The sequence below is a fragment of the Belonocnema kinseyi genome, chromosome 2, assembly GCF_010883055.1.
Source record: "Belonocnema kinseyi isolate 2016_QV_RU_SX_M_011 chromosome 2, B_treatae_v1, whole genome shotgun sequence".
Taxonomy (NCBI): domain Eukaryota; kingdom Metazoa; phylum Arthropoda; class Insecta; order Hymenoptera; family Cynipidae; genus Belonocnema; species Belonocnema kinseyi.
In genome coordinates this window covers 172,776,111-172,803,004 of record NC_046658.1, presented here as the reverse complement: position 1 = coordinate 172,803,004, position 26,894 = coordinate 172,776,111, and positions in this window count along the sequence as shown.

The following is a 26,894-nucleotide window of genomic DNA, read 5'->3' as shown; positions in this document are numbered from 1 at the left end:
GAACGTGGTTCGTCACTTATTGATGTACGACCACGCTTAAATTCATTTACCCAGTTATAAACCGTTGCTAAGGCAGGGGCAGGTGTGCCATGAACTGAGTCCGATTCATTTTTTATCTCATATGGAGTTAAACCCTTTAAATGAAAATGTTTGATTACCGCTCTGAACTCGTTTTTTTTCCATTTTTCTTATCGAACAATTTTTTTTTTCATTTGGTTATAAAAACACGTAAACTCAGAAGATGTGGACTGTAACTGCACCATATATCTAGTCGGGAGTGGTGCTGACTGAAAACAGATGATTTGGAGCGATTCGCGCGCCATAAGTTGGTCATTCTAAGGACTTATTGAACTACCCTCGTATGTATACCATAGCTTAAAAAATTGTCTAAAAGGTTAATTGTTTACGAAATTCTTTATAATGTAAGCCCAGGGTGAAGCCAATTTGTCTATTTTTTAAGAAGATATTGCAAAATTAGTATAAATTTCAATGTTTTTAAAAATTTTAAATAACTTTCCGAAAAGAATAAAATTTGCAATGCTCTTGGGCTCTTTTTGAAGCCTTTTTTACCGCATCAGAAAAGCTTATAAATATAATTCGTGAACATTTTCTTTTTTAATTGCAAGAACTTGAAGTTGCAAATGAACAAGTTGTAAAAATTGCAATATTATTTTTGGAAACAAAAATTTTTTTGTAAAATATATGAAACATATAATCATTAAGTTTCTATGTAATTTTCTGAAAATATTTATTTAGGTTTAATTCTGATTTGCCTACTGATAAGATGTTTTGAAATTTTTAAAACTTTTTTATTACAACTTCAAGTTCTTGCAATTCGATTTTTTTTTACAATTTATACTCGTTATCTGTTGTGATACAATGAAAAAATAACTTCAAAATGAGCGCAAGAATATTGAAAAATATTGATTATTTTGAAAGTTATTGAAAATTTAAAAAAACGTTGAAATTTACACTATTTTTGCAATATCTATTTAAAAACTAGACAAATTATTGTACACAGAGAAGGGGTTATTTTATATAGAATTTCAAAAAAAATCAACCTTTTAATTAGAAATTTTCTGAGCTCTGGTATAATTAAAATTAAGAGGATTTATTCAGTCATAAAAACAGAGGTGGCCTACAACTTTCGTGTAGTCCATGCATCCCTTCTTCTTATTCTGAAAACCTAGTCACACTAACAGTTTCTGAAAATTCGCCATCTTGATTCGCTTATGTTTCAGTTTAAAAGTTTAGAAAATAGGGCAATGTCAAAACCTTAAAATTATAATATTTTAAAATTAGACTATTGGAAATTATTTATATTTGAAAGCATTCAAAATTAAATAATTAAAAAAGCAAACTTTTGAATTTGGACAATTATAAATTCAAAGCGATCAAGATTTGACAATCTTATATTGAAGAATAAATTGAATCATTTCAAGTTAAAGCTTCTGAAATTCTATAATTTAAAATTGTTATTACAGAACAAGATAATAATTCGACCTATAAGGTCATTAGGCGAATTGTTATAGAATCAAAAAATGAATTTAATTATACTAAACAAACTTTTAAACTAAATAATAATTTTAAATAGCAAATATTATAAAAAAAATAATCTACTCCAGAACCTTGAAGCTTAAAGAATTCGTATTTTATTTTAAACACACAAAATTTATGTTCACCAAAAATAGTGATATTAAAACTTTTATTTTCATTAAAGCCTTTAAATTTTCAATTATTTGTTTTTAATTCAAATCACATGAAAACTAATGATTTTTAAATTTCTAATTAAACTTTCTCAAATTCAACAATTTTCTTCAAATTTTAAAAACATGAAAAAAGCATAATTTCCTTTAAAAAACAACATATTTCGCTTTTAAAAAATTCGGAGATTTCAAGTGTAGGTCTCTGCTGATTTCAAATGAATTCGGTCAGCGATAATTGCTTTTCGTACGTTATTCACAAAAAAACGGACGTTGATTACAGTTGACTTGTACCGACTTTTAATCGCAAATTAGAATTTTGGAGTAACCGATCAAAAACTAATGCGATTTCCATGCAAAAAACATGATTAATTCCGATGTTAGGAAAAAAAAGATTTTGCTTTAATTTAGCAGTTTAAATGTTTAAAAATTTTAATAAAAAGGTAATGAGAAATTTTAGTTTTAAGTAAAAAGTATAATTTTTATAGTATAAATATGATTTGATTATTTGTATACAATATTATATATTTTATAATATTTTTACAATAATTAATTAGTCGTAGTACACATAACAGAAAATTTGTTTAAATTCCTAGAATATAGTCAACAAACTAAAAATGTTATTTATATATTTAGCAAATATTGTGTCACTGTCTTGTAATCCAGGTCTTCTTCATGTTATTAAAAAAAAGTATCATATAACATTTATCAGCGCAGTAATTAATTGTTCTTAATTCATTTTCAGTCATTTTATTTTATGTGACATTGTCGGAAATAAACAAAATTTTAATTTTAAGGCTCGACAGAGACGAGATTAATCATAAGAAATGATTTATTTCTCTGATCTCAGAATTCATAACCTCTTTTTTATTATAATTGAATAATTTATTATAAATATTTAATCTGAATATTTATATAATTCAAACTCAGCGCGCAAACAGTGACCAATCGGGTTGCCGGTGCCTGGTCGGCGCGACGTAAACGCAGTGTAAAAAGTTCCCAAGATCGGGGACACTGATGACATCACCGATGGCTATAAATATATACCAAAGATTTGGATTCAACATTTACTTAAAAGAATAAATTGTTTCTTCAAAATGTTATATTTTTAAACCAATTTATTTCCATATGCCGAGGGGTCGATCACTCCTATTCTTTGTATTCTAGATATTCTATCTAATCTCAGGTATTTTAAAAACACGTTTATAAAGATTCCAAATTATTTACAATGATTCTTAAAAATGTCAAGAAATTCCAAAAAAGTTGTTGTATTATTGTGTTATTATAAAATATGTTTGAGTGCTTAAATGTATTTAAATGAAGTTCGAAATAATTCAACGGGATTTAACAATTCTTATGAATTAAAAAAGATTAAAGTTTATAAATGAATTTCAAAAGACTTCAACTAATTTTTAAGAATTTAATAATATTTTAGAAAAATTTCAGAGGGTGCAAGAAATTTCAAGAGACTTTAGAGACTTTAAAATACTTTTTATGATTTCAAGGAATTTTTAGTCATTTTGACGGATGTTGATACGGTCCCCATATTGACAACCACTTTAAAACCAATTTGCTCGAGATGATCCATTGGTCTTGTTTACCGAACATAAACTTGACCTGGGAAAACCTTCCGGGCTAAATTTCTTTAAAATGGCTTTTAAACGACCTTGCTTATCTCTCCCTGAGTGCTAAACGCTTGAACGGAAGAAAGAGAGTTGTAAACTCACACCGGGCGCAGCTGTGATGGAAGGCTTCCCCATCACGCGCCAGGCATGACTTACTCCGCGTCACCGCTCGCTTTCCCTCTCTCTCTTCTCTCTCACTCTTCCCTCTAAGCAGGAAAACTCGCCAGTGATGCCCAAACGAAACCAGTACGAAATTATTAAATTCTCGTATCCTTTAAAAAAAAACAATAAAAATGTCCAGCTTAGGGAGCAAATGGTTTAATTAACTTAAATTAAATTCGAGATTAGTGATCACTAAAATTCCTTTCAAGTTTATATTTTTCTCTTGTAAATAATTTTCCTTACATGCTTTTAGTTTCATAGAAGTAATTTTATTTATAGCGAATAATTTAATTTTTATTTTTATGTTTCTTTTGCAATTCTTGATTGTGCTCTATTTTTTCATCTCATTTTTGTATTCGCTATATTTTAATATTGTACAATATTTGTTTTACTTGGCTATTTTTGACGATACCGCTCGTTTCAAAATTTGAGCTGCGCACTCAAATTTTGAGTAGTAAGAATGGACAGGGCAGCCGTCGCGCCCCTCACCAGAAACGCGAGTGGCCGAGAGGACCGCTCCAATCGCCGACCGGCCAGCCTCTCGGCCGAAGAACATAAAAGCGGGTGCGTGCAGGTGAAGGCACGCACTTCTATTCGCGCTTCCAGTAGGGTAACCTCAGTTCCCTGGTCGCTTTCGGTACTTGTACCATTTTTTTGAGAATAAAGTGCTTTCGAACTCAAAGATAATTCCAGGTGTCTCTGTCTCTCCTTCTCTCTTGAGAATCCTTCTCTTAATCCTCCAAACCGTACTCCTCGAATCTTCTCTCTCTCTCTTGCTCTTTCTATCTTTCTCTCTCACTCTAGGGTCGGTACTCTCTTTTGCAGCCCCGCCCGCACTCTTTCACTTTCACTAGAGTTCGTACGCTCTCTTGCAGCCCCGCCTAAACTCTTTTCTTTCTGCAGGGTCGGAACCCTCCCCCGCAGCCCCGTCCTCACTCTTTACTAAAACTCTACTCATTTCTGGGTCGGTACGCTCACACCAGCCCCGCAGTCTCCTTACTCATTTTCAGTTTCCATTACCTTGCTCCTCCTTACCAGACATATGTCTGGTTATCCAAGAATCCTCGCCCCGTCAAGCCCACCCACATCCCCAGCACCTCCGGGTATGAGCTTCTGCGCTCGCCTCTAGCGCCAACGAAGCGAACTTGCTGGGGAGCCTAGGCGCGGCCTACAACTTTAGGTCCAGTTTCAAACTAACGACGGGAATCTCTCCCTAAAAAAAGGTGTCATCAGACCTCAGCACATGGTCAGTGGTCCCCACGTCTCGCACTTGTCGGGGCCCTCCACCAGGAATCAGACCAGGAACCAGGCCCGGTCGATGGCTCGACTGGACACCTTCCTGCAATCCAACAACAGGAGCTTTCCCGTCCGAGAAGAGATCCAGGTACGAGAATCCTAACCCGCGGTAAAGAAGCCTCTGCCCAGGAGGGCACGAACGGTTCGCCGCGCCCTAGAAGACGTTGGAAGTTGTGGTACAGTAGCCTCTGCCCAGGAGGGTACGAACAGCTTGCCACGCCAAAGAAGACCTATGCATCGCAACCATCATCACCGTCGTGGTGAGAAGCCCTGCCTACTTTAGATCAAGTCGGGACAACCACACACCCCGGCTTGTATCAATTTTCCGGCATTTCAATCGATTCAATATAGTTTTAATTTCTTAATAATTTTTCTATAATTCGAAAGAGCTTAAGGATCTTCACGTATTTTAAAAATATTTTTATGTATTTAAAGAGATTTTCAAGAGTTTTAAGGGATTTAACGGTAGTTATTTGAATTTAAATTTTTTAAGTTTATAATCAAAGTCCAAAGTTTCCAAATTGTTTAAAAGAGTTCAAGATATTTTTTAAGAATTTAAGGGATTTTAAGTAATTTTTAATAATTTTTAAAGAACTTTGGTGGAACTTAAATGAGTTTTAGGGTTTTAAGGTAATTCTAAAATCTAAATAATGTTCTTGAATTCTTTAAAGTCTGTTAAAACTGTTGAAATCTTCGGAAATTTGTGAAAATCCCTTATAATTTATTAGATTTCTGAAAATGTATATTGGATTTTTTTTTAACCTTTTAAAATATCTTGAAATATTTTTGGATTGAGTTAAAATCTAGATTAAGCACATCAAATATATAATAATAATTTATAATATTAATAAAATCCAAAATCTTAGTACATATATTATTGTAAGCGTAGCAATATTTTTTACAGAATGGGTCTTAAAAATTTGCAGATGGCCTTGCAAAGCTGTAGTTTTATTTTTCAGATTTTTGTTTCATACTTTAAGCTAGGCTAGCCGAGAGGCTTTAGGCGTTAGAAATGTGAAACTGATAGGGTTCGAACCCCCGCGGCGAATAAAAACTTGCAAGGCGTACGATTCTGAATAGTGTAGTGATTGTGCAATAGTAAATAATTGTGTCCTGAAACATAAGAACAAATATTCGAGTATAATAGCAATAACATAATAATAGAGAAGATTAATTTTTCTGTGGCGAAAAATCGGTTATGATTTTATAGAACTGTTCTCTATAGTTTCGGAACTAGTTCAACGCAATGTAAAACAAAGACAATTTTAACTTTTATTAAATTAACCAGCGTATCTCCTACTATAGGATTAGTTCTATAAACTGCATTGGATTTTTTTTCCGTTTGCAGAAGGACTTGAAACATTACGCAAATGTCAGTATGTCTTCTTCTTCCTTGATTTTATTAATTTTTCGTCAAATAATTTTATTCTGTACAGAAAGGTAAAGTTCGGAGCGATTAATTAGAAACAAAAACTAAGCCTCTATTTCGACGCCCCAAACAAAAGATTCGGAAATTTGTGCCCATAAGAGCTCTAAAGCAGGTGCAAAAATCGTATGGCAATATCCTCTACTTTGCAACCTTAGCTCCTACAAATATTAGCGTGAAAAGTCTCAAATTAGGGGATATATTTCGACTCGGGTAGCCGCTTAGAGCACCAGTGACCAGTCAGTGCGGTGGGTAGAGCTTTGTAACCTGGCACACGCGAGATGATTCTAATTTACTTGTCGCACCCAAAAGTTTTAAAAATATTGATCGAATTCATGAGACGACCAGAAATTTTATTTTTTGTTTTGAACTTGCTCGCGCTGTAAATTATTTAGGTCTTTAAATTGATTGAATCCTATTGGCGACTAGAAATTTATATTTAATTATCAGTGTTTGACATCAGTACCCTGATAGCACAGAACAACAAGTATCTCCTTAGCCAGAAAAGATATTGAATTGTATTAAAAAAATAGGGTTAACACAGTGTTGCATCAGCGCTGAGTTTCCCAATATGATGGATCTATGTCGCCCTGCATCGATTGAATGTCCATTCATTGCAAAGAAAACCTCTAAAATCAGACTTCCCCCAAAATGATCTATTTTTGCTGCCTGAGGCAGAGGTTTGATATCGTGAGAACTTTTGGAAATACACATTGGGCTTTTTCAACTTTATTATATGTTTCAGAATTCTTGTTGCAGATACGTTTTAATTAACTGGTGCCCTGAGGCTTTTTTACCACTTTCCAAAATTCGGCTTCTCCAAGTATTTGAACACAATTCTCGATAAGGGTAATTATCCATTATAGTGGGCTACATCAGTTAAAAGGATCGAATAATAAATAATGAATTTGCAGAAGATGTGTATTCACATCTTTTCGAATTTTAAAGTCGAAACTCCAAACAAAGCCATGCATCCTATCATTCAGAAACAAACAAAATATTTTGAGTATTAAACAAACAAAGGAAGAAATGTACAAGAAAGTAGCTCTACTTGCAGCTACACTGCAACGAAATATTTTTTAAAAAACTTTTTACAGTTATGGAAATTAAAAACACCTTATAATTGGTGACTGATGAGTTTATTTACGTAATTAAATATACATGATTGTCAATACAATTTAATGATAACAATCTATGGACGGTCATAAATAAAATCCAATTTCCTAATTTTCAGGTAACAAGCTTATAATTATACATCTAAAAAAACACTGTTTTGTTAAAGTCGATCAAAAAATGACCCTATATCATTCCTCAATTTTTTCAGAATTTATATTCAACGCAATTAAGGTTTGCCCCCTAAAGGGATGAAGGGCAAGGGTTTCGAGGACACTGTACCATTACGGAGCCTTCCTTGCAGAAACTCTTCAGCCTCTCGTTTTTCGGCTTCTGGTATTATTCCTTGCACAACTACTGCCGTACTTCTGGGAATTGTTAAATATATACGATCGATGCCAATTAACGCATGAGGTGTTTTTCCATTCTTGCATAAGGTGAAATGCCAAAGGGGCACATACTTCACCCCATCTAATATCACCTCAACTGTTTTCGGTAAAGACTTAGTTGGATGTACCTCATAATTAAATTTACCCGAAAAACTAATTTCTTTGATAGGCATATATAAAAAAACTTCATACGCGTTGAAGATATCCTTTGGTGTTTCTTCCCACCAATGAGGTAAATTCGGTTCCAATTTGAGAGTAGACTTAACCATATCAAAATTCTGCTCCTGCATATGGTACATTGCTACCATAAGAAGAGGGCCTGTTTTAGGTGGACCTAAGTTCGTAGAACAAAAATTGACGTTGAGGAAATGTCTGTACGCTAGTAACTTAAAGATGGAATAATTTTGATCAATAAGGTATTTTGCAAAATTCGTTAGTTCGTGTTCAGACCTAAAAAAATTTTATCCGAAATCTTGATTCGAGAGGGAGCAACTCTTTCAACTTTTCCTTTAATTTAAACCAAAAAAACATGAAAAATGTTCATTGGTACCCGAGATATGATTTAAAATTTCCAAAAGTGTGTCCGGCGAGTTTTAATCTGGGCAGAACTTTTCAAATATGGGTGTTCAGATGCACTCGGATGTTTGCATAAAGTGTGCATTTTTTTTATTTCAAAATTATAAATATTGATTTTTATCGGACAATGGAATAGTTTAATTTTCCTTTAAAGGAAGATCAATAAAAATTTTGTTCGGAAAATTTTTTGTGTCAATATGAAAGGTTCGGTTCCTGTAATATTTTTTTGCTACTTTGGAAAAACAAGACGATATTTCGCGTATTTTTAAAAGGACGAATTGGAAAAGGGGTTCGAATTGCGACAGATCACTGTTCTGTGGCCTCTTACTGACAAATATTTTTTTGAAAGAAGAGCTGAAAAAGGTTTCGAAATGTGACCAATCACTTTTCTGTGACCAGATACCGGATTGCAAAATAGAAATTCGGAAGTAAATACAAAATGAATTTTAAACATTATAAAGAAAATTTTAACTCAACAGTCAGATTCTTCAACCGAAAACAGAATAGTTGAATATAATATTGAACAAGAGATATTACGCAACAAATAGTTCCATTTTTACGAAAGGAATCAATTTTCATCAAAATTCTTGAATTTCTATCTAAACTATTCAACTTTAATCGAAGAAAAGTCTATTTTGAACAAACAAAAAATTAAATAGTACAATTTCCCATTGAAATAATAAGTTTTTACGTAAAACTGTTTTCATTAGTTGCAATTTTTAACCGGAAATAAAATAATTCAATTTTCTTTCAGAATAATAATTGTTCTAAAGCAACGAAAATTCGAATATTTATTAGAATAGTGGACAATTTAAGCAAGAAAATAAAATCTTGATGTAATTTAAAATGGAAACTTAACAGAAATAAAGGATCATTAACCAAAGATATATTTTTAGAAAATCAGTTCAATCTTCAGGCTGGTAGTTAAGTATTCAACCAAATTGTTAAACTTCAAACCAAGAAAAAATATTTGAACATATTTTTGCGTTAATGTAATTTACAGTGACAAATAATAATTTTCAACTGCAAAAAAAGACTAAACTACGCTAATTTGTTTTCTCGTACTATATTTTTTTTAAAAAATGTAGTCTAATCGATTGATGTCTCAAAATTTTTCGAGACTTCTAAAATGACTAAATTTTAATTATTATTATTTTTTTTAACAATTGACTTAAATGTTACATTTTTGACTGAAGTTTGATCTGTTTGACTATTTGAAACCATCATCAGCTCAGGTTAAGAAACTTTGAAAAAGGTACGTATGTGTACCGAAACGTCAGGAATTTCAAAAGGAGTTTTTTTTCTATTAAATGAATATCTGAGTTTCGAAGAACATGTTTTTTTGAGTCATATTTATTTTTCGATTTACGATTGGACCGTAAGACATAAATAATTTGAAATCTACGATTTAAAATCCAAAGAAATGACAAAATGTCGACTAAAGTTAAAATTTAACAAATTTAATGTTTAAATTTTCATTTTAAGCAGTTAATTTCATTAAAATAAAAGAAGAAGTTTTTAATAAAATCAACCAATTAAAAAATTTCAAACTAAGAAAGAATACATTTCAAAAAGAGATTAAACAGTTGAATTATTAGTAGCAAAAAAAATTTTAAACTAACAAAAAATTTTTTGAATGATATACCTGAATTTCAGCTGAACAGTTAGAACTTCGAAAAAATCGGATAGTTAGATTTTTATTTAAGGCAACTGCAATAAGTTTCAAAAACAAAAAAAAAAGATTTTTTTTATGGCAACTGGAATAAGTTTCGAAAACAAAAAAAAGCATTTGTAAGAAAATGGTTTAATTTTAAACTACTAAGAACTACTTTAAAATAAATTGCAGGTATTTACAACCAAAAAGTAAAATTTCCAACTATGAAAGATTAATTTTATTCTACTTGTACCAATGGAATACTTAAATTTTCAGCTATAATCTTAATTATCGAATAAAGAAATAAACTTTTTTCAAACTAAAAATTTCAAGTTGAATTTAAACCAATACATGTTGCACTAAAACAATGAATCTTCGATACAAAAATTATTTTTTTAACTGATTAGTTCAATTTTCAGAAAATTAGTACAACTTTGAATTAAAGATAAGATGTTCAAGATAGATAAGAAACCCGCGATATTTTCGACGACAGAAGGAGACGCTCAAATTTTTATTCATATTTTGGGTACCCGTGAAGATTTCAATTATTTTGTTGGCTAACATTGAAGATAATATGTTACACTTAGGGAATTCTAAATTTAAGATTTTACCACAAATTTTCTAAACCATAGCACGAGCTAAATTTAAAATACTAGTTATTTTATTATAAAATATTACATTACCTTTACCACCTTTGCCGCCTTTACCTTTAGGAGGCATGCATTTTGATTCCTGAAGGAACGCAGCAAATGCGAGGAGAAGACTAGCATGGCCAATCTTCATTTTGTCTGACTCAAAAAACGAAGAGGCGCACTGAATGCAAAAATTGATTGTAAAGAGTGACTTTATGAATTCCAGCTACTGATATTAACTTTTACAACGCATAAACCACACGTTTTGTTTATTCTATAGAATAAATAGCGTGAAAGGATGAAGATTGCTGACCTCACATTTCGAGCTTTTCCGTATTTGCTTTAGCTAATAACCTGGGAGCCTTCAGAATAATTAAACATTTTAATGTACGAAAATTCAGGAAACAAAATTAATTTTTCTTACCACTGTCTCTCGCGTTGATAAATATTTAAACAGATCGAAAAATAAACATGGCTTTCACAAGCCAGATGTTTGTAATTTTATCACTGATCGATAGAAAATTTCTAGGAAAATACAAAAACCACTGCAAAAAGAAAAAAATGTTAGCAATTTTCCTGAAAATTGTAATATTGGTTTTTTTTCAAACTACACTTTATAACAATCGTGAACAAGTTTTTTAAATGCTTAAAGAGTCTTTTAAACACCCTAATATCACCTAGATCATCGAAAATCTAATGAACTCCTTGAAAATCCTTTGAAAGGTTCCTGGGAATATTTTTAAATAACCCTAAAAACTATAGGTCCTATAAAATAGTTCAATATCTTCCAAATTTCTTGATGTTTGTTCAAAACTACATGAAAATACTTTTGAATCCTTAAAAATCATTAAAATAATTAATTTTCAAATTTTGCAAATATTTTAAAAGTTTCAAAATTAATTACTTCAAATCTTTCGAAATCCCTTAAATTGGCTTCTCGAAAAAAATTTAGAAAATTATGCGAATGTAATTAAAGTACCTTCCTGATGTCCTATGAGATCCCTTAAAACTATGGAAATCCTGAAAAATGTTATATAGTTCCTGCGAAATTTCTAAGAAATCTTAAATTAAATCCTTCCAAATCTTTCAAAATTCAAGCCAATTTTTTGAAACATTATGGAGTTTTTCATATTTGTAAAATCTTCAGAAATTTTTTTAAATCTCTCAAAATTTTGGAAATTATAGAAAACCCCTTAATTATTGTAGAATTCTTCAATTAGAAATTTATAAATTTCATAGATTTAGGAACATGGTTATCAACATTTGGGTATCTATGGAAATCACATAAAAATCCCTTCAGATGTTTAAAAAACCCCTTGTAATAATTAAAAACATCCTAAAAAGGTTTTAAATTACGTAAAAACCACCAAAAATTTTTATAAAGTATAGAAAATTTAAATGGTGACTTTTTTAATTTCTTAATATTATTGAATCAATAAGAATAAAGTGTTTAAAAATTGTAATTGGGGTATGCCATTTTCACCGAGGTAACCCATTTAACAGTGATCCGTATGAATCTGAAAACCCGTTCCGATGATTAAAAAAAAACAGTTTTTCTAGGATTAAATTTGAAATTATTTATTAAACTTTATTAATAAATATTCAATCGCATGGAATTTAAACTTCAAACGTAATGAAAAGGAAAATTTGCATTTTTTTATCGAACAATATGCACATACATAGTTGGTCAAATATAAAATTGTCGCCTTTCACATTCAGATCACGTGGAGGAGAACAAATAATGATACCATTCGAAACAAATCTTATTAATGTGTACATAGCGAGTCGTAATTATTTGAAGGTCCATTTTGAAATACTTATCAAACCTAGCTACGCTTTAAATACATACTATAAATGTATAATTAAGTATTAATTTTAAATTCCTTCATACATTTAAGAGTATTCTCAAAAAGCAAAGAAGATCATACAAATAATAAGATTTGTCAAAAATGTTGTCAGATAAAACGTTTCTCCTACTTACTTTTGGTAAAATATATACTTAAACAAATATTTATTATTTAAATAATTGTAAAATTATTTAAACAAATTATTTTATTTTCATTATTTATAAAATGATTTACAAAATTTATAAAATACCTTCAGTTCGCGAGTCAACTGAAAAAAAACAAATTAAAATAGTTTGCACAATTAAATATTAGTTAAAAAAATGACTAAGTATCCGTCAATTTCCGATTAATGATTATTTATTTTTCTTCACCTTTTGCAAAGCGACAGTAATCCGCATTATTAATAAAAATTTATGATTTATTCTTATTCCCTGACGAATTCTGAACAATATTCTAAAACACGGTTCTAAATTAATCTGGTTTGGTTAAGGCTTAAACAATTTGGTAAAAAATTAAACTATTCGGTTGAGAATTAACTTTTTTCTTAAACCTTTTTTCTTTCGGTTTAAGCTTGACTTATTGATTAAAAAGGAAACTATGTTCATTAAAATTCAACTTTCAGGTGAAAATCAACTGACTTTTTGAAATCTTGGGTAGAAATTCTTAAGATTTAGGTTTGACAGTGCAGAAAACCCCTTAAGAAAATTTTAAATGCCATAAAAATCTTTAAATTTCAGAGAATTCGTAAAAATCCTTATAAATTTTATAAATTTCAAAACCAAATAGTTCCAAATTTTTGAGTTTGATGCATATACTAACTTTAAAGGACATAGGGTCTCAATTAAGGTATTTGCCGTACCTGAAGACAGATATTTAAAAAAATAGGTTTTCTTCACTTCTAAGAATTAAAATATTACAAATGATGTAATTTTAAATAAAACACATTAGTTTTGATAAAAACTGTTAAAGTATACACGAAAAACATTAGTTTGAACTATTTACTTTGCAATTGAATTCATTCCAAACATCGCTTAATACTAATTTGAAAAAGATGATTGCATTTTGATAAATTTAAACTTATTTTTTCCGAGAAAATATTCTCTACAACTCTACTGTTTCCAATTTTAAAAATGACTAAATGAGCTTGAGATTTTTTTGAATCCCTTAAGCTCACGAAAACATTTCATTTAAAAATTTTTTAAATGTTTTAAAATTTTCCAGACCAATAAATTTCAGATACTTAACATTGTTTTTCAATTTATTGAACTAGTCTAAAATTCTAAAACTTCATTAGGAGCTCATAAAACACCTCGAAATATATATGAATCTTCTAAAATACACTAAAATCATCAAAATTCTTTGAACTCGTTTGAAATATTCTAAACATTTTAAAAATTTACTGGCTAAAATTCCGGTACCTGCAGAAAAGTTTCCTCTTAGCAAAAAAGTTTTCTACCAGTATTGGTAAAAAATATTTTTAGCATACCTAAGGTACTGTCCGACACCTTAGAGCAAAGGCATGTGACTTAAGACTTATATAGTTAGAGGGGTTGACTTTAGCCTTTTTAACTTTTTACCTTTCTTTTTCTCTAGAGACTTGCTTATCCGCGTTCCTCTGAGATGTTGAGGACTGATGTGACTCCTATCTTTCCTCCGATAGTGTCGATATTTTTGCCTGTGTTTTCATCGCCGCTTCCATTCACTCCGTCGCTGTCTCTATACATTCAGCTACGATTCATATCGACTCCCAGTGGACAAAAAGTTTGGCGACGTCTTTACGACATCATTACATCTTTGCGACATCTTCATGACATCCTATGTCCATGTCGTTTCGGTGTCTTTGCGATATCGTAAAGACATCGTTAGGTCATACGACTTATTTACGATATCGTGAAGACACCTTAACGACATGGACATAGGATGTCGTAAAGTTGTTGTGAAGAAGTCGTAACGATGTCGCAAAGACGTCGCTAAACTTTGTGCCCACTGGGCTCCTTCTCGTCATCATCCAGGATAATGATGATTTCCGGTGTATTCGTTTTCTTCACCACTAGCTTTCTTTTTAGAGGTGACTCATCCAATTCTTGTGTGTTTTCGACAGTCATTATGACTTCCAATTCTAAGATCTCTGGAGTTACATCGTGTATAAATGTTTCGCTGTCTGCAGTGGTGGAGTGTCTCACAAAATGACCTCAGAATCGTCCATGTTCTTTCTCCAAGGTGCCTTCTTTGTTTTCTTTTTTTTCTTCTTTGCTTTCTTAAGTTTTTTAAGGTCAGGAAATTTCACCCCGTAACCCTTTGTTATTACGGCGGTGCAATTTTCTTCTTCCCTGCCCATATTACATTGTATCGACAGGCATGGAACTTAAAACTGCCTCTCGTTAGGAAATTGTTAATTCACTGAAATACTGAGTCTACGTGAAAGGTTTAAATAGGTTCTCCTATTTTTTCATACTTCTCACGGAACCGAAACCAGCCAGAGAAGAGGAATCTTCGAAATTTTATTTGAATGTCAGGACTTTTTCCTTCAATACTGAACTGCCACCATCCGGACGACCAGGACCATTGTGCAACAGAGTCGCTAGCGGACACCGAGCTTCGTATCCGTAATAAGAAAGTGAATTCCCATTGTATTAAGTCTTTCTCATTGGAGTGTCACCCACACAACGTACATTAAACTTGACTATTTTTATGTATAAATTAAAACGGCAAAATGTGCTCCAAAGGCCAAAAATGAGTAATTGAGACTATAGATGTGGGTGCATTTCCGAATAAATGCGAGTGTTTTCCCGGATTTTTCTTGGTTGCTTGAGCCGTGTCCGCGATTATCAAAATAAGCCTCAATTATAGTTTCCGATTGAGTCATTGTTACGGTAAAGATCGAGATAACTTTCATAATTGTGTATGGGCTTAGTTCTTTAAAATGGTGAGTTTGTGGGGAGTAGACTTGGTTAAATTCTGTTATTTTCTCCGTAAAATATAATTTCGACTCGCGTGCGTGAATAATTCTGCTGCAAATTAAATAAACTCATTTTGAATGTCTTATTGAAATTTTAAAATAACGGTCTTTCGAATTTTGAACTTATTCCGCAGCCAACTTCCTTTCATTCGAATTGAAAAAATTTCTTTCTAAATTTAAATTTAGTTTCCTAAATAGGAAAAATAGTTTTTTTGTTAATTTACTCATGTGAAATTAAGACCTGGTCTCTCACTCGAAACCACGAAAATTCAAAATGGCATTTTGAAAATTAGGGGAAACGGTAAACACGTTTACGAAATTAAAGCAGTTGACAGGAGAATTAGATAATTCCGAAATAATCGTAGCCTTACAATTCTTTGAATTAAGCACAGAAGGCTTGCGCAAAGAAAAAAATTTCAGATTGCGGAAGGGCTAGAGCAATCTCGACTCCGAGGATTAGGCCGTCGGCATTTGCGCCTAGACTCGAAGCCCCTAACTTATTTTTCAATCACGCGAACTTTTTTTGAATTTTGCCTCCATTCACAACTCTCCATAGACAGAACCTACCATTTTAATCCTCAAAACCGGATGCAGAATATAAATTCCCAGATCCACGGAATAAAGATTTGACCAAATTTGGACAGCTATTGCAAACCGTATTAAATTTGTCAAAAATTAGCGAAGTCTCGAACTCTCTTACAAAAACCCACGATTTTAACATACCGCCCAAAAGAAAGGTTTCCTTAGGCTCAACACCGAAGGAACCAATTTACAGGCGAATGATGACTCAGAATTACGAATTCGGGTCGAATATCGATACAGATTTAAATAACGAACCTCGAAATACATTAGAGAAAAGAATTTCGGTCTTTGCGTCGATTTCCGAAAGTTAAACACGATCTCAAAAAAGACGCGTAGCCTTTGTCGTCAATAAGGACGGTCTTAAAGTGGGTTCCGATAAAGTTGATCCCATAATTTTTTACCCGGCCCCTAAAACGGCCACACAACTACGGAGGTTCCCGGAGATGGCCTCCTGGTACCAATGGTTCATGCCCGAATTTGCGACTATATTTGAACCACTGACCTGGTTATTCAGAACAAATGTTGAATGGCATTGGAGAGTAGAACAGAAGGAGGCGTTTGGAATTCTGAAACGCGCCTTAACAAAACCACCTGTATTAGCCTAACGTATGTTTAAGGACATGGTTGAGAATCAATTTAATCTAGAAACCGTTGTGAGCGCTTCTGGACTCGGTGTAGTTCTAAAACAGAGACATAGCAGTCTCTGTTAGTTGTACAACTTACGAAACCCCACGGGAAGACTCGCACGGTGAAGCCTAGATATTTAAAGCTATGACATGGCAATCATCCATCAGAAGGGAACCTTACACCACGTCCCGAATGCGTTGTCTAGTTTAGGGGAGGATGACGATGAGGCCCTGGCTTTCAATATTTCGAAAACTACGGACTCATGATATTTGAAAGGGGTTAAGGCTGTCCAAGAAAGGCTGAGAATTTTTCCAGATCGCAAGGTAGAGGACTGGGCTTCATAATTATTGTAATGGATCGACTCTTTTGAAGGTTTAAGTAGTAATTTTGCTTTGCGAACGTCATTATACGAAGGCCATATATTTTCGGCCAGACTTCTCACATTCTTTTTGCATGTCGTTATAGGTCGATTTCGTTAGATTTAGAATTAATAAAAATACGAGGGCTTCTAATATTATTATAACTAGTCTGGGTTGATACCGTCACAGCGCCTGACACTTCGGTGATCGCGTTCCGTCCCCTTATAAGTCACATGCATGTCCCTAAAGCCCTCTCCATAAGGAGAGGACCGCAGCCACGCTGTTGGCTGATATTTCAGACCCACTGATGCAGAAACTGCTGTGATTGTTGCACGTTTCCCCGCGATCGCAAGGCAGTGACAGGGAATATGAGTGAAAGTCTCATCATCCTTTCCGCACGTACGACAGATGGGACTTTCTTCAAGCCCTATCTTATGTCTGTGATAGCGGAGGTTCCTATGTCCACGAACGTTTCTGTTAGGACTTTGACTATATTCCTCCTGAGCGTAAGTGTTTCTTTCGCTCGATGAGGGTTTAGCTTTAAACCCAAGAGGGTTTAAGCCTGTCTACAGCCCGAAACTGAATCCCACTCATTTTGATGTCCCTCGGTCAGCCCACTGCTAATATCTTTAGTGACCAACCTATTGGAAATGCCTACATCTGGCTCAGGTCCAGTAAAATTTTCCTTTGCTGCTGGCTTAGCTAGCCTGTTTAACACCTCATTTCCCCTGATGCCACTGTATGCGTGGATCTAGAGCAGAGTGACGCGGTTTCCTGTCACTAGCTTATTGAGTGCATCAAAGCGCTCCCATACTAGCAGCGAAATGCTCGTTGTTCCATTCAGAGCCATGATAGCAGCCTTGGTATCTGAACAGATGCAATTATTTCTTTTATCGCCGTACTCCATTTCCTAATAGGCGCACTGGAGCACGGCCATAATTTCAGATTGTAGAACTGTTGCGGAGGACCAAATCGGAATTGTGAAGCTCATTCCGTTCCTTCTACGATCTACACCTGCTGCAGCGTTCTCCTTGTTCCTGGAGGTATCTGTAAACCAGTTGTCTCCATCACTGTGCAGGTGTGCCCTACCATTAGCCCATTCCTCCTTCGTGCTCAGGCTAACTCGGTACTTTTTGTCGAAAAGGTAGCGCATGTGGACATTCAGTCCCTGAGAATCTTTAGTGTTGGCCTTCTCGCGATGTTGATTGATATCCGCATAACTGTCGAGATACTGTTATCGTTTACCATATTTAATTTCCAGGCCACCTTTGAAGCTACGGCTTTTATGGTGAGATAAAGGGGCTCCAAACCTACTAGTGCCCGCAGGGCTATCGTGGATGTCGACTTCGAGGCACTAGTGATACCTCTCAGAATCAGTCCCCTCATCGTTCCAAAGAGTCGCTACTCGCCTTTCGCACTTTTTTGCCAGGTGCTCGTTCCATGACAGCTTCTTATCCAGAACGACTCCTAGATATTTGGCTTGCTCTTTGATTTCTAGTTTTTGTCCAGCCAATTTCAATGTACTCGTGGTTCCCCACTTTTACATTCTGGTGAACACAACTGCATCCGTCTTACTCGGATTGACTGATAATCTAGTGCTTTTACACCATGAATCTACTATTCTTAGTGCTTCCTGCATTACTGCGAAGAGCACATCCAGATGCTGACCATGCCCGATTACCAGCATATCATCCGCATAGCCTATAACGTAGAGGACCTGACTCCTGAGTATATGAAGCAATTCAACCACTACCAGGCACCACAGCAAGGGTGATAAAACACCTCTCTGCGGACATCCCGAGTCAACGGCTTTACATAAAGTGGTATCACCCTTGGTCGGAGTTAGATTCCTATTAGCCAACATGTGGCAGGTCTATTCCACAACTGCACTAGGCACACCGTGTGCAATCATGACCACCCTGATCACCTTCCCGGAGTTATAGTTGAAGGCTCCTTCGATGTCCATATAGGTTCCAATCGCGAGGCCTTTCTGCTTCAATTGTCCTTCAATTAGGCTCACTGCAGTGCTTGGGGCCGTCTTAGTCGAGTGACCAGCCCTATAGTCGTGTTGTTGCTTATGAAGAGGATTACTTGACAAGACCTTATCACGATTTTACGGCTTCCGCAAAAATCTCGGCGCATTTCGGCCGATGGGTACAGCGAATTGCAACACGAACTCTATCAGTGAGTGATCTGAGAGGGTGGGTTCATCTTAGATTCTCCACTTCTTGATGTTGTCTGTAAGACTACCGGTACGGCTAGTGATGTCGGACGACGTAACAAAAACCAGCCTTCCATGAATCCCTATTGGTATCTCAAACTAACCAGGATTCCTGGATTAGTGAGATACGTGTGTGCTTCATAACCATTCCCCTCTGCAAAACTGCAGAGGCGCCTTTACTATGATGCAAGTTGATCTGGGTAATGGTTAGACCGGAAAGAGTCATTTAGGTCTAATCCCGATTTTCCTGTCCACCGACAGGCTCCTCCTGCCCCTGGATGGCAACTTTAAAGTTAACCTGTCCAAACACGTAGACAGGCCTGTTGTTAAGGGCCGCAAGTGTCCTTAACTGTGTTTTAGGAATTTGCACAACAAGAACATGTTTGAATTCTCAACTGTGTCGTCTTCCTGAGGCCTATCATGCTTGACGATCCGCCAGGATGCTGTCTCAAATGACGAATTGAATCACTCCAGCCGACGGAGAACTACATGCGGGTCTATCAGTTTACCTGTGAATCATGCTGTAGTCTTATCCATGCTCTGGAGAAACTCAAACTCACCCCCCTTAAGATTTGCTTCTTCCCAAGGACTTTTCTGGGCCAAAGCCTTGTGTAGCCAAACTTTAGCTACTGGGTCAGCTACCATAAATGCAAAGACCCCTCTCCTTCAGAAATGGGTCTTTAATTTTAACCATTGATTTGGTGACAGTCTTTCAAGCGCCCTACTGGTAGCCTCTCGGAAGAGCTCTATCTGCTCTGTAGTTAACAGCAAGTCCGGGTTATTTCGTATCCGTGGTCACTACAGTCAGTGGGTTATTCCTCTGAGCAGCTGTCAGTCTAACCCCCGACGACTCCATGTTTGTCGGCTGCTGGACCGCCTTGTGCCTCTTTACAGGCATAGCTCCCAGGTGGGGTGTCTTCTAAGCCCCTCCCTCCCTTTGAGCCTAAGTTATGCTTATCGGTGTTGTTGTCACCGATGTGCCTGATTTTGCAGCTGCTCCAGTAGCCCGCTAGGCTGGCATCCTCAGTCTCCTTTTCAGGGAACCGTTCATGCGTTTCTTTTTATTGGGAGACTGATTGGCTACTCCCGTTTCCACAACATCAGTTAGCGGTGCTGTCACATCCTCAGCTCCCGGAAGAGCTAGTGGCAAAGCCGCCACCTAAGTAACGCTTGCCGGAGAGACAAATTTGGATAAAGGGTAATGCTCGACTCGTTAGGACTCAGCCCCGCATGCAAGGTTAAGTCTAATTACCCGGGGAGGTCGTCCGGTATTCCCGAGAGGCCGTTATGACGCCTTCGTGACCCCTAGCTGCTAAAGTACCATGGGTACAATCATTATAGACCCATGGCTGAGGAAGGTGGTCACATTCAGCGAGAAACTCAATAAGTACCCGATCGCAGGCCACATACCAACGGAGGGCTGTTTCTTGGTCGCTGTGTCGGCCGCAGATCATTCCCGTGCCGATTCTAGAAATTACAGATCGGTCCGGAAGCGGCCTCGACCTAGGGATCCAGAAGGCCCGTGTTAGATAGGCTCTTTCACCCTTCTATCATACTACAATCATGCATACCAGGAGAGTCCGTTTATAGGGATCCTTCTTAAAACACCCAGGAGAGCCCGTTTATAGGGGTCCTTTTATCCATATCCATATGCATGCAGGCCGAGGTCCGTTTGACCCCTATTACCTACACAAACTTTGAGAACTCTTTTCAGGTCCTTGTCTTTCGAATTATTGGTTGAATAAGAAGAAGCCATAAATAATTTGTTAGTATCGTCGTTGTGTGCAATACTAATTGCAGTAACTTTCCGACGCTTTAACCGTAAAACTTATTTTTAAATTTCAAACGAGTTCCACCAGGACATTGAGCGTTTTGCAATTTAAATCTGACTCGATTCCCACTTACAAAATTTGAACGTTTGAGTTTTGAATAATGTGATCGACAAACGAGTAAACACAATTATAAATATAATATCAACAAACCATTGAAGTACAAACCTGCGAAACGAGTACCTAAAGATTAGTGCAAATAAATTGTAATTAGATCAACCCTTCCATTTATAACTGCAGACATTTATTTTACTTGTGAGGCACAAAAAATGCTGGACAATCTGGTAGTTGAAAGTTGAACTAACAATTTTATGCGGTAACATTTAAACAGTATTACAAATGTTTAAACTTAAAATTCTAAGAAAAAGATAATACAATAGTAATTTGTATTTCTTAAAATTATTATTTCATTATTACCACATATTTAATTATTTATCATATATTATTTATTACACAATTTGTAGTCAATTTTTCATACTGTTCATAGTTAATATTTTCGAATTTCAGTCATTATTGTTATTGGGTAGGCACGTGCATTAAATATCTCCATACAAGTGGGAATTAATGAATGCGAACAGCTGCGATTTGTGGAAGTTTTTTTTTAAGCAAATGAAAATGCGCAAAATGGCGCAGGTCAGGTTCGAAGTAAAAATATTCTAGTAAACAAAATGTCACCTTATTTTCCTAATTTGGATGTGAAGCATAAAAGATCTTTACACATTAGAAGAAAAGAACATGAAGGTAGTATTAGATTAAAGTATAACGTTTTAAATGATCATTTACATAACAATATCAATGATAATATTTCTCATTTTTTTATATGAGATTGAAATATTACAACAAGAGAGTAATCTTATAAAAAGAGCCTTTGCTGAAATGGTTTTTATTAAAAAAGAACCAGATAATTGCATTAATAAAATTAAAAATTTGAAGTACCTCAATGAATCATACAATTATATCCTTGAATTATTTCATTAAAAATTATAATTTTTTTTTAATCCTTCTTTTTCTTCTCTCACAATAATATTAACAACAATATCCCAAAATTTAAAAATTGAAATTGGTTAATTCGTAAATAAAATTTATCTTCCTAGTTCCTACTTTCTTAATACTTACATGCCTCTATTCATGTTCTTTCATAATTGGCACCTTTTCTTCCGATTCATGGTATGATAGGTTAGTGTCCTTATTGACAGTCACTTTTGGAGTCATCCTTATGGGAGCAGGCCTCAGTTACATTTTACATCTAATGAACACTTTACTTCAAAGTAATCACTTAGGAACTCTAAATATGGTAAATAAAAATGCTCACCAATCTAACGTAACCCATTGGGCACAAAGTTTAGCGACCTCTTTACGACATCGTTACGACATTTTTACGACAACTTTACGCCATCCTATCTCCATGTCGTTAAGGTGTCTTTAAGATATCGTAAATAAGTCGTATGATCTGACGATGTCTTTAAAATATCGCAAAGACACCGAAACGACATGGACATTGGATGTCGTAAGGATGTCGTACAGATGTCGTAACGATGTCGTGAAGACGTCGGCAAATTTTGTGCCCACTGGGTATTGAATTTCTGAAATGTTGGGATGTTTTCTTTTATTTTTGAAACTCAAATGAAAACTTGTCCGATTGCGTTGTTGACGAATAAGTTGTTTTGTTTCATCTTCCTAAATTGGTTTCTCTAACGTTAAATATGTACTTATCATATTATGAAATTATTCAAAAATATATTAGTTATTGTATTATTTTTCTTATTACTTATTTCATGTGTTTTTCTAGGTTCAAGATTTCACTCAATAACAATAAAAGGCAATTTTAATTGTAAAAATTGATTTTTAAGTACTCTAAAGTGTCGACAAAGTGATAAATAATGTGTTTGTTTTTTTTAATTCCGTACTTGGGTTTTGGCCAAGATTCCGAATCACTCAGCCCATCGTGAAAAGCTAATTCTTTTACCCTTGTTAACATACACGGCCACTGTCTGGTGTCTTTAAAACGAATATTTTCGCGAATACCTGTGGAGGTCCAGTTTTTGAATTTAGTATCAAATGTATTAATTCGCAATAGAATATTTTCTTCCATGAAAAAAATATTTATTTTTATAAAATAATTTCAGTTCTGAAAATTAAATTTTTCCATGCACAAGACACATGACAGAGAATGATCAGAAGTATAATTGTAAATGCGTAGTATTCAAACATACTAAGCTAATATTAATTATTTGAAGGTCCGTTTTGCTATAAGTGTCAAATTTAATTATGCTTATACAAGTCATAAATGCGTTTCAAATTGATAATAGTGCGTAGGGGTTTACCCGCAAATTAATTATGTTGATTAAAAAAAAAGTATATAAAAATTTGCAACAGAAAACTAAATTTGTAATAAGACTTGGGCGGTTTTAAATCAGAAATATAAATTTCCAATCAAAAATAAGAAAGTTACTTTTTCATTTGTTTTTGAATCGTAAATAATTATAACATTAATGATGGTCGAAATAACTATCCAAGTTTGACTTTTACAGTCTTCGAAATAAAAAATACTTTCTTATTGGTAACTGACGAGTTTATTTATCAAGTGAAATATACATAATTTTTAGTAGAAATTTCCAGAAACACATTAAATTAGAAAATTAGAATTATAACGGATAAAATTGGGACGTTTTAAATGTTTCAAGGTAACGAATCTAATAATTAGTGATTTTTTTATTTGATATTAAAAATCAGGAAATATGCTCTCGGAATTTAATTGTTTATTCGCGCCTTCATGTTACCTAAAACCCTTAATCAATGAGGACTGTCTGCGGACGGTCATCATTGAAATACAATGTCCCAATTTTCAGGCAACAAGTTTAGAACTATATATATGGAATGCATGTGCCGGATTGAAATGGACTATTCTGCGTCCGACGAAGTGCTAATAAGTTATCGTATCCTTGATAGAAACCGAGAAAATTATACAAATGTAAAAAAGAAACATTTTTTTTTGCAAAAATCGATCAGAAAATGAAAGTACATCGTTCCTGATTTTTTTCAGAATTTTTATTAAACGCAATTAAGGCTCGACCCCTGATGGGTTAAAGGGCACGGAATTTGAGGATTCTGGATCATTACGAAGCTGTTTTTGCTGAAATTCTTTAGCCTCTCGTTTTCCGGTTTCCGGTATTAATCCTTGTACAATTACTGTGGTAGTTCTGGGAATTGTCAAATATATGCGATCAATACCAATTAAAGTATACGGAGTTTTTCCATCCACGCATATGGTGAAATGTTGAAGGGGCACATACTTCATCCCATCCAATATTATCACAGCTGATATCGGTATATAGTCAGTTGTATGTGCCTCATTCTTCAATTGACCCGAAAAACTAACTTCTTTTGTAGGTCTATGTAAGAAAATTTCATACATGTTAAAGATATTATTTGGTCCTCCGTGCCACCATTGAGGTAATTTTGGTTCTAATTTAAGAGTAGACTCAAGCATATCAACTTTCTGCTTCTGTGAATTGTACATTGCTACCATCAGGACAGGCCCTGTTTCAGGTGGACCTAAGTTTGTAGAACAAAAATTAACACTCATGAAATGTATTTCCATTAGTAACTTAAGAATTAAACAATTTCGATCAATGAGGTACTTTTTAAATTTCTTAGTTCGAGTTCAGCTGGTGATAAGACCTACGAAAATTGTAACCAAAATCCTGATTTAAGAGGAAGCAATCCTTCCAACTTTTTGTTTAATTTGATCTGATAAAACATGCAAAATATTCATAGGTTTCAGAGATTCAGATGCACTTGTACGTTTTCATACAGCATGCAATTTTTTCTTTATTTCAGAATACTAAAAATTGATTTTCATCAGAAAAAGAAATAATTTAATTTTTCTTTAGGGCAAGGTCGAAAGAAATTTCTTTCGGAAAATTTTTTGTGTCAATAAGGAATTTTTTCTTCCGGTAATATTTGTTGCTACTTTGGAAAAATAGTACAATATTTTACGTATTTTTTTAGGGCTGACTTGGAAAAGGGGTTCGAATTGTAACAGATAACTCTTGGGTGACCAGATACCGAAATACAAAACTAAAATACGGCAATAAATGTCATACTAAAAAATTTAAAGACGGAAAAAAATAGCCTCGGACTGATTTCGTGGGGATCAAAACGTAAACAGTAAGGGCCGCCTAACTGAACGCGAGAGTCTGGTGCAGTTGAATTTCATATTCAAAGAGAAAGATTAATTTTTAAAGAAAAATATTAATTTTCTATCAAAAACTTAAATTTTAAAAGCAATACATAAATTTGCAAAGAAGTAGATCAATAATAGATTTGATGCTTTCACGATGATTCATTTTGATAAAAAGAGATATTTCGGGTTTCACTCGTGTAAAAAACTACGAATTGTTTGCCGACGTTTCGTGAACATTGCAGTTCACATCTTCAGGGCTGACCTGAAACTGAGGAATCAGGTCATGATGTTCTTAGGTATACTTTCTAAGATGCCTGTGATTGGCCAGAGACTTGATTGGCCAATCAAGTTCGACCAGTCCCCACGGTGGGGCGCTTTGGCCAATCACAGGCATCGTAGAAAGTATACCTAAGAACATCATGACCTGATTCCTCAGTTTCAGGTGAGCCTTGAAGATGTGAACTGCAATGTTCACGAAACGTCGGCAAACAATTCGTAGTTTTTTACACGAGTGAAACCCGAAATATCTCTTTTTATCAAAATGAATCATCGTGAAAGCATAAAATCTATTATCATGGAACTCTACGGGGAAAGTATTCTTACTAAAACCAACACCTTTAGTAAGCTCAGGACTTCTCAAGGTAAGCTACTAACATCCTTAGCTTTTTTGAAACGGTGCAGAGACAAAAAAATAGTCCCAAAATTCTTACAACTGAAAAATAATTTGGGAACATCTAAATCCAAATCGATTCTGCATAATACAAGTTTGCTTCTCGTTAAAGAAGAAAATACAACATACCAAATTTCTTTTGCACACTACCTCTAAAAAATTATTGAAACTTCATCTTTTCCTATCAAATACCCTCAGATTTGACATTTGGTCCACATTGGACTGCATATCGTTTAACCAATCCCAACGGATGAAAGAGCTTTCCACCCAAAAACAAAAAACAAAATTTGACAAATTACTGCCAGTAAAGCAAACAAAACTAACAAATACAGTAAAAAACATCTCTGACCACCCTCTCAACAATGAACTGATTTCAGCCTTATCTAAAGGACATAATTTTGCTGTAGCTCCATCGAAAATCCCAAAAGAAGAAATAATCAGCAATTTAGAATCCACAATATATACCCTTTCACCCGAAAAAGCAAATGAAATACGACGAAGGACGGCCAACATTTTACGCCAAGCTCAAGTTCCATCCTCAAACTTACCAAAACAAGAAAAAACCGCAATTAAAGAACTTAATCAAAATAAAGATATTATAATATTATCCGCAGACAAAGGCAACACAACAGTAATAATGAATAAAGAAGACTATAACAACAAAATCATGGACCTTTTAACTGACGATACATACAAAAAACTCAAAAAGGACCCCACAAAAACAATAGTCAGTAAAACGAAGACTTTTCTCAAAGACTCTAAACTTGACAGCCAAACAAGATCATTAACATAATTCCTACTAATCCCGTCTCTCCAAAACTTCACGGGCTCCCAAAAATCCACAAGGAAAATATTCCACTCGCAAGGAAGATACCCGAGGTGTACTTCACCGATTTTCTTGAAATTGTGATATGTTGTAGGACATCCAAAAATATCCGACACGTATTTTTTTATACGTGCCCATAAGCCCATTTAAGGGGTGAAAACCACCCTTGAAGTTCACCCCTAAAAACACATTTTTTTAATTTCTCGAATACA